This window comes from Glycine soja, chromosome 20, assembly GCF_004193775.1.
Source record: "Glycine soja cultivar W05 chromosome 20, ASM419377v2, whole genome shotgun sequence".
Taxonomy (NCBI): domain Eukaryota; kingdom Viridiplantae; phylum Streptophyta; class Magnoliopsida; order Fabales; family Fabaceae; genus Glycine; species Glycine soja.
Window position 1 is genome coordinate 1,662,184 of NC_041021.1, and position 10,008 is coordinate 1,672,191.

The window sequence follows — 10,008 nt, forward strand, 5'->3', positions numbered from 1 at the left end:
GATAATAGAATGACAGAATTCAAAGTATGGCATTTCAATTAAAATTTGTGTGGACTATCACTCTACATGGTACAAGATAGTTGGCCACAGCAAGTAGCAACTCTTGCCTATGTTAAGATGAATGAGTGAATGAAAAATATAAATTGCAAAAAATAATATTTGCTTAAAATTTCGTGAGCGGCAGAAAATAATATTTGCTTAAAATTTCGTGAGCGGCAGGATTCGAACCTGCGCGGGCAGAGCCCACATGATTTCTAGTCATGCCCGATAACCACTCCGGCACGCCCACCCTTGTTTCTTATGATTAACATTTTCTATACTTTATTTTATATGTAGTCAAAAAGGTAAATCGAAATGCAATAGACTTACACAACACAAATAAAGTATATCACATACCATCATATCCACTGAAGCTAACAGCAACCTCCGAATTCAATTATTCATTACCCCACGTTGTTGAAACTGACCAACCTTGTCCTTCACAAGCTTGAGTTGCTCAGCTATCACCTAATTTTAAGAGCATTTGTTCACGCCATAATGCAGGAGAAAAATGATTCTATTACCAGAAAATATGTCTCACCTAACATTAAAATTTGATAATTTTCAATATACATTCATCCTGTGCCAAAATATTGTAGTAGGTGACCCTTTTTCTCTAACTAATCAGTACTATGCAACTACAAGCGTTAACCATATAATTAGTATCAATAGCTAGTGGACCAGTTAGAGATTCCGGTATCTATACACGATCCCACAGATATACCCTGAAAGGAAGGTTATGGCAGCAATAAAGAGTCTAGCAATTCGTACTATCATTAGGTTGAAACATCTTTTTTGTAGAAAGGCTAAATGAATCTGTCACCATGCACTACAGTTTGCCCAATAAAGCTCATCATGTTCTCTTGTTTTATATAATGTGAATGTCAATCGGTTAATTGAATAATTGAAATTATCAGTTTTTACTTATAGGCTTAATTGGCCCACTTAAATCCTTGAATTCTTATATGTAATCATGGTTTAGCCTCTTCACTTTCTTAAAGCAACACTTATAGTCTAAACAGTTAAATGACATGCCAATATGTTACACCAATAAGTAGTTGATACAAGTATAATTAAATTTCATTTTTTTAGTAAGATTTTAGATTTAAGTTGTGTGAATAAAAAAAATATGATTTGAATGAAAAATCTTACTATAGGTGATCTAATAGGTTTTTTTGACAAAGATCAATCATTAATAAATTTGATAAATATTTTATATCAATGTCTTAATGGTTCGAAAAAAGCTAAATTATCATTTCATGTGTGAAACTAAATCATCACAAGATTCTAGAGAGATTCCTTGTCAAGAAAGAGGAAGAATGTAGAAGGCAGCGTCTAGGAACCAGAACCACATTTCGTAAAAGTCACTGCTCCCTTCAGAAGATAACACGCAAATGAAGGACGTGCTTCTTTTATTTCTATCCTTCAGTGTAGTTTTAGGCCTCAAATATTGGCCGAAAGCTGTTGTAGTGCCAAAGCGTGTTGGGTGTAATGCGGGGAATTGTGGTCCTCAGAATTAATGTCAACCCATGCATGCCTCTAAGATAGCTGCTTAAAAATGAAAGTGTTAAAGAATCTTGCTTGTGTGCTACAAAACAATTAATATAATGCTGGTAGATATTTGAAGCATATATTATCAATCAATATTCATGCATGCTTAACCTAAGGTCCAACCACTTGTTAGCATAATGCGTGGTCTGCCCAAAAACATAGGTTTTTCGTTATTGGATTTAGTAAGAAAAAACCTGGTGGGATAATGTCTATCTAGTTAAGAGTGAATCTTCTGATCGTGGTTGTCCATTTCATGGTCTTTTGTGGCTCTTGAGCTAAGTTAAGCTGGGTGGATTAGGGTCACAGCATTTAAATCATGCACTCTCTTATTTGAATCCTCCACCTTCCATTCCAAAATGGAAATTTATATTTAGGAATGAGTTTTTTGAAATACAATAAGAAATACTAAATTAAATAGTAAAAGTGTAGTAAACAAATGCATAAGGTTACCTCTAACTGGACTGGATTTGCCCAACTCAAACTATCATATGGAGTATGAAGTGAGTTAATTTTAGATTTTGGACCATCTTAGATGCCCCCAAAAGTTTCCTTCCACCTCAGTAAAGGGGTGTGCTAAAAAATTAAACCTAATCAAATCAAATTTTAAAAACTGAATCGTTTGAGGAAAAAATTGAATCGGATTGTTTTTTGTGAACAGTTCGGTTGTTTTTATTAACGGTTCGGTTTAATTTTTTCGAAAAAACCAAGCATAGATTTGTATAAAACAGTTAATTGAATTGAACTAAACAAAAAAAACAAAAACAAACCCTTTTGAAAACAAAAGACGAATCTAACTATTTTATAAAAATGGTTCGTTTTGGATTAGGTTCGGTTTAGTTTTCTGAAAAACAGTTTTTTCTTCAGTCCTACAATAAATTGAGTCTAAAGTTTAAATTTCTTATTCTGTAGTCGCAAGTCCGTTTATAGAAGTTGAGAACATCTAACAAAAGTAACAAGATTTGATCCTCTCACATATTCGCTGTTCCAATATTTTTTTTTTCCTCTTTTCTCTCGTTCGTTTCTTTGGTCTCACTAGGAGCCCCATCACCAGACACACAATGTGACAATGGGTCCTGAACCTTACTAAAACGGAAAAAAAATGGCATACGAATTTTTTTTATTTGTTTGCAGTTACAATGACATACTATTTATAAAAATATAAACGAATACAACTCAGTTGGTTTAATATTTGCATGAATTGTGATAAATCTCACATTACTTGTCTTTAATTTCTACGTACAAAAAATATGATTTATAAAAACATCCCTTACACCCTAATCAAAATAATTTTCATAAGTAATTTGAGTTTGACGTAATCTTTTTCATCTTTAAAAAAAAGAAGAAAATAATAATCAATATATGGTTAAGAAGTTAAAAAACAACCTTGTTTTATAAATACAATATTTAATATTACCAGTACATTTTTTTGGTAGTGAGTTTACAGGTAAAAAATTTATTAACTTCTTAACTAGTACTCTTAAAAAATTTATTAAAATTTATTAGTAAGACACTGGAATTTTTATTTAAAAAATAAAGTTTAAATTGTTAAATAAATTAATGGTATTTCTGTCAGAAAAATAAATGCATGGCCTTAAATTAAATAGTAAATTACATAAATTTTTCTTGAGATTTATTCTATTTACACATGTTTTTTTTTTAAAAAATATTACATTGGTACGCCTTACTTTAATGGCGCTAAGTTACCATTTGAAAATTAGAAGATATATACATTAAATTTTAATTCATTTTTAAAAAATCTAAAATTGTCTCAGACTTTTAAGTGACCTAAATAGAGAGAAATTTTTGTCTCGTGTTACTGTGCTAGGTCATCTTTTCCGTGCAGCCAAAGGTGGAGTCGAGCATTCCTTGTTTGTCATCATTATCTTGTCTGCCTGTTTGCATCCATGGTGGTGGTTTCTCCCCCACGTTCCTCTTCACCTCCAAGGTGGTGCTAGGCGCGTTCCCGTTTGCCGCACGTTTCACCTCCACCATGATGCTAGGAACATTCTCATTCGCTACACGTTAAAAGCTATTATATATGTATCCTTGAGGTTTTCAAAATGTTACAATGTACTCCCTGAGGTTTTAAAAATGTTACACATGTACCCCCTATCTTTTACAAATAACACACGTGCACCCTATCTATTTTACAAAAATTACACATGATACCCTTTCTCTTTCACTTGCTAGAATGTAAAAAAAAATGCGGTAGAACAATTAAACATCCTAAAAAATGAAAAAGAAAACCAACACCATGAACATTAACCCCACAAAAACAAACTAGCATCAATTTCACCTACTCAGCGAAAACAATGGCTCGGTAAAGATTCAACAATGGTGTACCAAAAATAGGGATTTTAAACAAAAGAAGGAGATGAGGATAATTTTGGAATTAAAACTTTAATAAAAGTCATGTGCCTACCACATGATCTAAAAAATAAATGAAGTTAACACCGTTAACGATGGAGGGGGTTTAAGCGTAACGGGATAACAAAAGTTAGGGCATTTTGTGTAATATCAAAAATAGAAGGGGAGGCATGTGTAAATAGTGCAAACATCTGGGGAGATTGTTGTAATTAGCTCTAAATTAAATCCCCATTATCAAAGGAGTTTAATTAAGTCTTCTATCTTAAATATAACTATGTCTATTACAACAAAGTGTTCATTTATGTCCTTATTTTATAAAATTTCCAAGTAAAAATAAATTTATGTGATTTCAAATTAAAAATAAATAATGTTGAGTCTTTTATATGAATTTGTGTTAAATATTCGAAAATTTTTATCATTCATAATCATTTGTGCATATTGATGTCAAGCAAAGTTATTTCCCATGAATAATATTTGTGGTATTCATCTTAAAAAATAAATTAATTTAATTTATGACATCATTAAGTAAGTATTTTAAAATTATTTTATAATAATAAATATATTAACTAATTAGATTTAAATTATTGCCAGTACAAAGATTTAAACCTTAAAATATAAATATTAATTAACAAAATATTCATTTATGAAAATATTTAAATTTATTTTATATAATTTCAAATTAAAAATAAATGTTATTGATCGTTTGATATGTAACTATGTTAAATACTCACAAAAAAGAATTTTTTTTCCCACAATGATTCTCCCATGATGGCACAGAGAATAATTGTTTCCTGTAAAATATAATTGTGGTCTCTATCATAAAAAAAATAAAATTAAAGCTAATTTAATTTATGACATAGTGAGTAAGTAATTAAAAAAATAATGAAAAAACATTTTAATAAATTAATTTTAATATATTAACTATATATTTGTATGAAAATATTTTCTAAGTAAAAACAATTTTATAGGATTTCAAAGTAAAAAAAAAAAGTATTGTCGCATTCTTTGTATGTAATTGTGTTAAATATTCGGAGAAAAAACCTTGTCTATATCTTGAGCAAGTTTAACTATCGTCAATCATATTTTTGTCCCTATCATAACTAAAAGTATTTTAACTTGTGATATTATTAATAAAGTAATTTAAATTAATTAACTTTGGTTGCCTATAACAAAGAATCAAAGTATTATTTTACAATAAATATATTAACTAAATGTTATTATTCTGGTAAACATAAATGATTTAATATTAAAAATGTTAAAGAATAAAATAAAATTTAGAATAGAAAAAATAAAAAAAAGAAATAATATAACATAAAAATAAATAAAAAGAGAAAGAAAAAATATTTTAAGAAAAATGAGTAGGATAAATAATAAAATGGTTGTTTGTTATATAGAGTAAAGTTATTCTAGTCAATTAATCGTACCTTCACATGGATTGTGTTCATTCCTATATTCTTTCTGATATGACTTATGTATATAAATATTTATTTAAAAAATAAATAATAGAACATATGAGACAGAACAAAATAATTAATAAAACTTTATATATGAATTTCTTAAACATTCAGTCAAAGTTGTATCATTTAATATTAATATTGCAGATAAATAAAAAGGAAAAGGAAAGAAAAAAAAATTTAAAATACTATAAGAAAATAATAAAAGGAAAAAAGAAAAAAGGAACAAGAGAGTGTGCGTGTGAGAGAGATGTTGTATGTGGTCTAATATTAGTTGATTAGCTGAGGGATTAGCTGACAACCTTTGGTAGTTATTTTTTTGTTATTATGTTAATAACAAAAAGCATGTTATGTTTTTCTATTAAAAAAACATAGAGCTACATTTTTGTTCCCAATTTTTTGTTTTCACAACAAATCCATTTTCTTCATTCATAATAAGTGGTATTAGAGCTTAGATGAGATCCTAAGGGGAAAAAGGGAGAAAATCATGGCTCTCACAAGAATGAAGATCGAAAAATTCATTGGTGGAATAAATGATTTTAGTTTATGGCGGGTGAAGATGAATGCATTGCTCATCCATCAAGGCTTGGATGCAACACTTTCAAAGGAAGCGATCGCAAGATAGAAGAGAGGAAACATGCAGATGTGATGAAGAAGGCTTACAGTGCAATCTTGCTCAATCTTGGAGATGAAGTGCTTCGGGAAGTGGCTGAAGAAAAGTTTGCTGAGGCAGTTTGGGATAAGCTGGAGGATTTGTACTTGAAGAAGTCCCTGGCAAAAAAATTATATATCAAGAAATGCTTGTATGCTTCGCTGATGAAGGACGACAAGCCCTTGAAGAGCATTGACGTAAAGATAGATGATGAAGATCAAGCCATCATTCTATTGAATTCTCTTCCCAAGTGATTTAAGCATTTTGTTGATACAATATTGTATGGGAAGACTACTCTATCAATGGATGAGGTTAAGGTTGCGTTGAACTCAAAAGAAAATCAAAGGGAGAATGACTCCAAGAAGGAAGAGATTGTTGAAAGGATCATTGCAAGTAACATGAATTCGAAGAAGGATTTCAAGAATAAGAAATCAAAGTTTAAAAATAAGAAGAAGAAATGTTTCCTTTGTGACAAAGAGGGGCATTTCAAGAAAGGTTGCCCAAGCAAGTCAAGGTTCAATGAGTGGAACAAGCACAATGCAGATGTGGTTATGGCTCAAGAAGGATTGTTGTATCAGAAGAGGATTCTCAAAAGGAATGGATCTTGGATTTAGGGTGCTCATTCCACATGTGTCCCAATAAAGTTTGGTATAAAAATTACAAGCAAATAAGTGGTGGTATTGTACTGGTAGGGAATAATAAGTCTTGTAAGGTTATTGGGATTGGTTCATTAAGAATCAGAATGCACAACAGAATAGAGATGGTGCTGGAAGATGTGAGACATGTTCTAGAATTGAAGAGAAATATGATCTCTTTAGGCACATTAGACAAGGAGGGTTGTGGCTACAAGTGTGATCGTGGTAGCCTTGAAATCCATTAGGGAAAGAATTTGATCATGAGAGGAGTAAGGAAAAATGGATTGTATTCCTTGGTTAGACAGACTGCGTTAGCAAAATAAGGTGTTTTTGGGAAAGACAGGATTGAGCCACTGAAGTTTTGTGAGCATTGTGTGCTAGGCAAGGCAAAGAGGCAGAAATTTCCCACCAGCACTCATTCCAACAATGCAGCTCTTGATTATGTGCATGTAGATCTATGAGGACCATCAAGAGTTGAGTCACATGGAGGGGCAAGGTATTTTCTATCCTTAGTAGATGACTTATCTAGAAAGGTTTGAGTTTACTTTCTAGAACACAAGAATGAAGTTTTCAAGGTGTTTGAAGAATGGAAAATTTTAGTTGAAACTCAAACAGGAAGAAAGGTGAAGAAATTAAGGACAGATAATGGACTTGAATTTTGTGATGATAGGTTCAAAACCTTATGCAAACAAAATGGTATTGCTATCCATTTAACTGTGAGAGGGACACCACAACAAAATGGCTTGGTGGAGAGGTCAACAAAACCATACTTTAAGGAGTTAGGTGTATGTTGAATCATGTTGGTCTGCCAAAGTCCTTCTGGGCAGAGGCTATAAGCACTGTTGTCTATTGCATAAACAGAAGTTCATCAACTTCCATAGGCTTTAAAACCCCATAGGAAGCTTGGAGTGGCATGAAAGCTAATTATAGTGAACTAAAGACATTTGGCTATATTGCTTATGCTCATCTAAAGCAGGATAAGTTGTAACCAAGGGCCTTGAAGTGTATCTTCATAAGCTATCCACAAGGAGTGAAGGGATACAAGTTATGGTGTTTGGAACCTAGACACAAGAAGTGCATCATCAGCAGAGATGTAGTGTTTAATAAACTACAATTGGAAAATTTAATTATCCCATTCAAGTCTACTAAAAGTCAGAGTTCACAGTTTTAGGTGAAGTCCGAAGAGAGTGTGACTACTCAGACTTATGAGGAATCAGTAGTGATAAGATGCAAGTTTGTTCCTGCATCTGGACAAGCAAATAAAGAAGCAACTCAAGATTAGTGTTTGGCTAGAGATAGGGAAAGGAGCACAATTAAACCTCCCAAAAGATATGGTCATGCAAATCTGATCTCCTATGCTTTAATAGTTGGAAAAGAGATTGAAGATTAGGAGGAACCTTAGTCCTATGATTAGGCCATAAGCAGCAAGGGCAATTCAAAATGGATTAAAGCTATGGAAGAAGAAATGGTTTCTCTAGAAAAGAATCAAACCTAGACACTTATGGATTATCCTAAAGGGAAGTCAGTTATTGGATGCAGATGGTTATTCAAAAGGAAAGAAGGTGTTGAAGGAGTTCAAAGTGCAAGGTTCAAAGCTAGGCTAGTAGCTCGTGTGTTTACTCAAAAGGAAGGGGTAAGTTTTGTAGAAATTTTCTCACCTCTGGTAAAACATAGATCAATAAGAGTTCTTCTTGCTATGGTAGCTCATTTTGATATGGAGCTTGAGTAGATGGATTTCAAAATAGCCTTTTTGCATGGGAAGCTGGATGAGACCATTTATATGAAGCAACCTATTGGTTTTCTCAAAAAGGATGATGAATAAAAAGTATGTTCGATTAATCAGTCCTTATATGGTCTTAAACAATCTCCTAAGATGTGGTATAGGCGCTTTGATGATTATATGATTAAAATTGGATTCTCTAGGAGTGTTTATGACTGCTATGTGTATTAGAAATGTCACAAGAATGAGAAATCAATTTACTTGTTGCTCTATGTTGATGATATGCTATTGGCTTGCCAAAGCATGATTGAAATTGCTAGAGTTAAACGATTATTGAATCTAGAGTTTTAGATAAAAGATCTTGGACATGGTAAGAAGATCATTGGTATAGAAATACCTAGGAATAGGAAGGAAAAAGTGTTGTACCTATCTCAGGTAGATTTACCTCAGAAAGGTCTTGGAAAGATTCAATTTAAAGGGAGCAAAGCCAGTTACCACTTCCCTAGCACAACACTTTAAGTTCTCTAAGGAACAAGAACCAAAGTCTGATGAAGATATAGCCTATATGCAGAAAGTGTCATATGCTAGTGTTGTTGGAAGTATCATGTACTCCATGGTGTGTTCCAGGCCAGATCTGTCATACTCTATGATTGTGGTAAGCATATTTATGGAAAATCCAGGCAAGAGGCATTGGGAAGCTGCTAAATGGGTTTTTAGGTACATATCTAAGACCATTGATGTTGGACCGAAGTATGCTAATCAAGATGAAGTTCCTATTACTGAAGGGTATGTGGATTCTGATTTTGTTGGGAGCATTGATACAAGAAAGTCCACTACTGGCTATGCTTTCAAGGTGTTTGGAAACTTAGTCAGTTAGAGGGCTAATTTGTAGTCAATAGTGGCCTTATCCATTACCAAAGCTGAATACATAGCAGCTAGTGAAGCTCTAAAGGAAGCATTGTGGTTAAGAGACTTGATTTTAGAACTACTCCCAGTGAAAGAGCTAACAACCATTGTAATTCACTGTGACAGTCTAAGTGCAGTAAATTTGAGCAAGAACCAAATGTATCATAGCAGAACAAAGCATGTGGATGTCAAGTATCACTTCATTCAAGATATGATCATGAATGAAGTTGTTGCTATTGAGAAGATATCTACAAATGAGAATGTTACAAAGATGCTCACAAAGGCTTTACCATATGGGAAGTTCAACTATTGTTTACCGTTGTTGAATATTACTGGTTCTAACTAAGCATTAGACTAAGGTGAAAATTGTTGTATATGGTCTAATATTAGTTAGTTAGTTGGGGGTTAGCCGACAGCCTTTGATAGTTATTTTTCTGTTATTTTATTAATATCAAAAGGCATGCTATCATGTGCATATAAGTTCTGTTTTTCTGTAAATAAAAAAACATAGAGCTCCATTTTTGTTCCCAATTTTATGTTTTCACAACAAATTCATCTTCTTCATTCGTAACAAGAGAAATGAAAGAAAAAAGAAAAAAAAAGGAAAAAAAAAAGAGAACGTGTGAGAGATGAAAGAAAAAATATAATGGGTATTTAAGATTTAAAAAGGATATTTGGGTGCAC

At 32.2% G+C, this 10,008-nt stretch overlaps 1 non-coding gene across 1 annotated transcript; it reads right to left on the minus strand.

The window, feature by feature from the left end:
• Positions 1 to 207: 207 nt before the first annotated feature.
• TRNAS-AGA lies at positions 208 to 289 on the minus strand. Its single transcript has one exon. It is a non-coding gene; the product is annotated as a tRNA-Ser (tRNA).
• Positions 290 to 10,008: the final 9,719 nt, after the last annotated feature.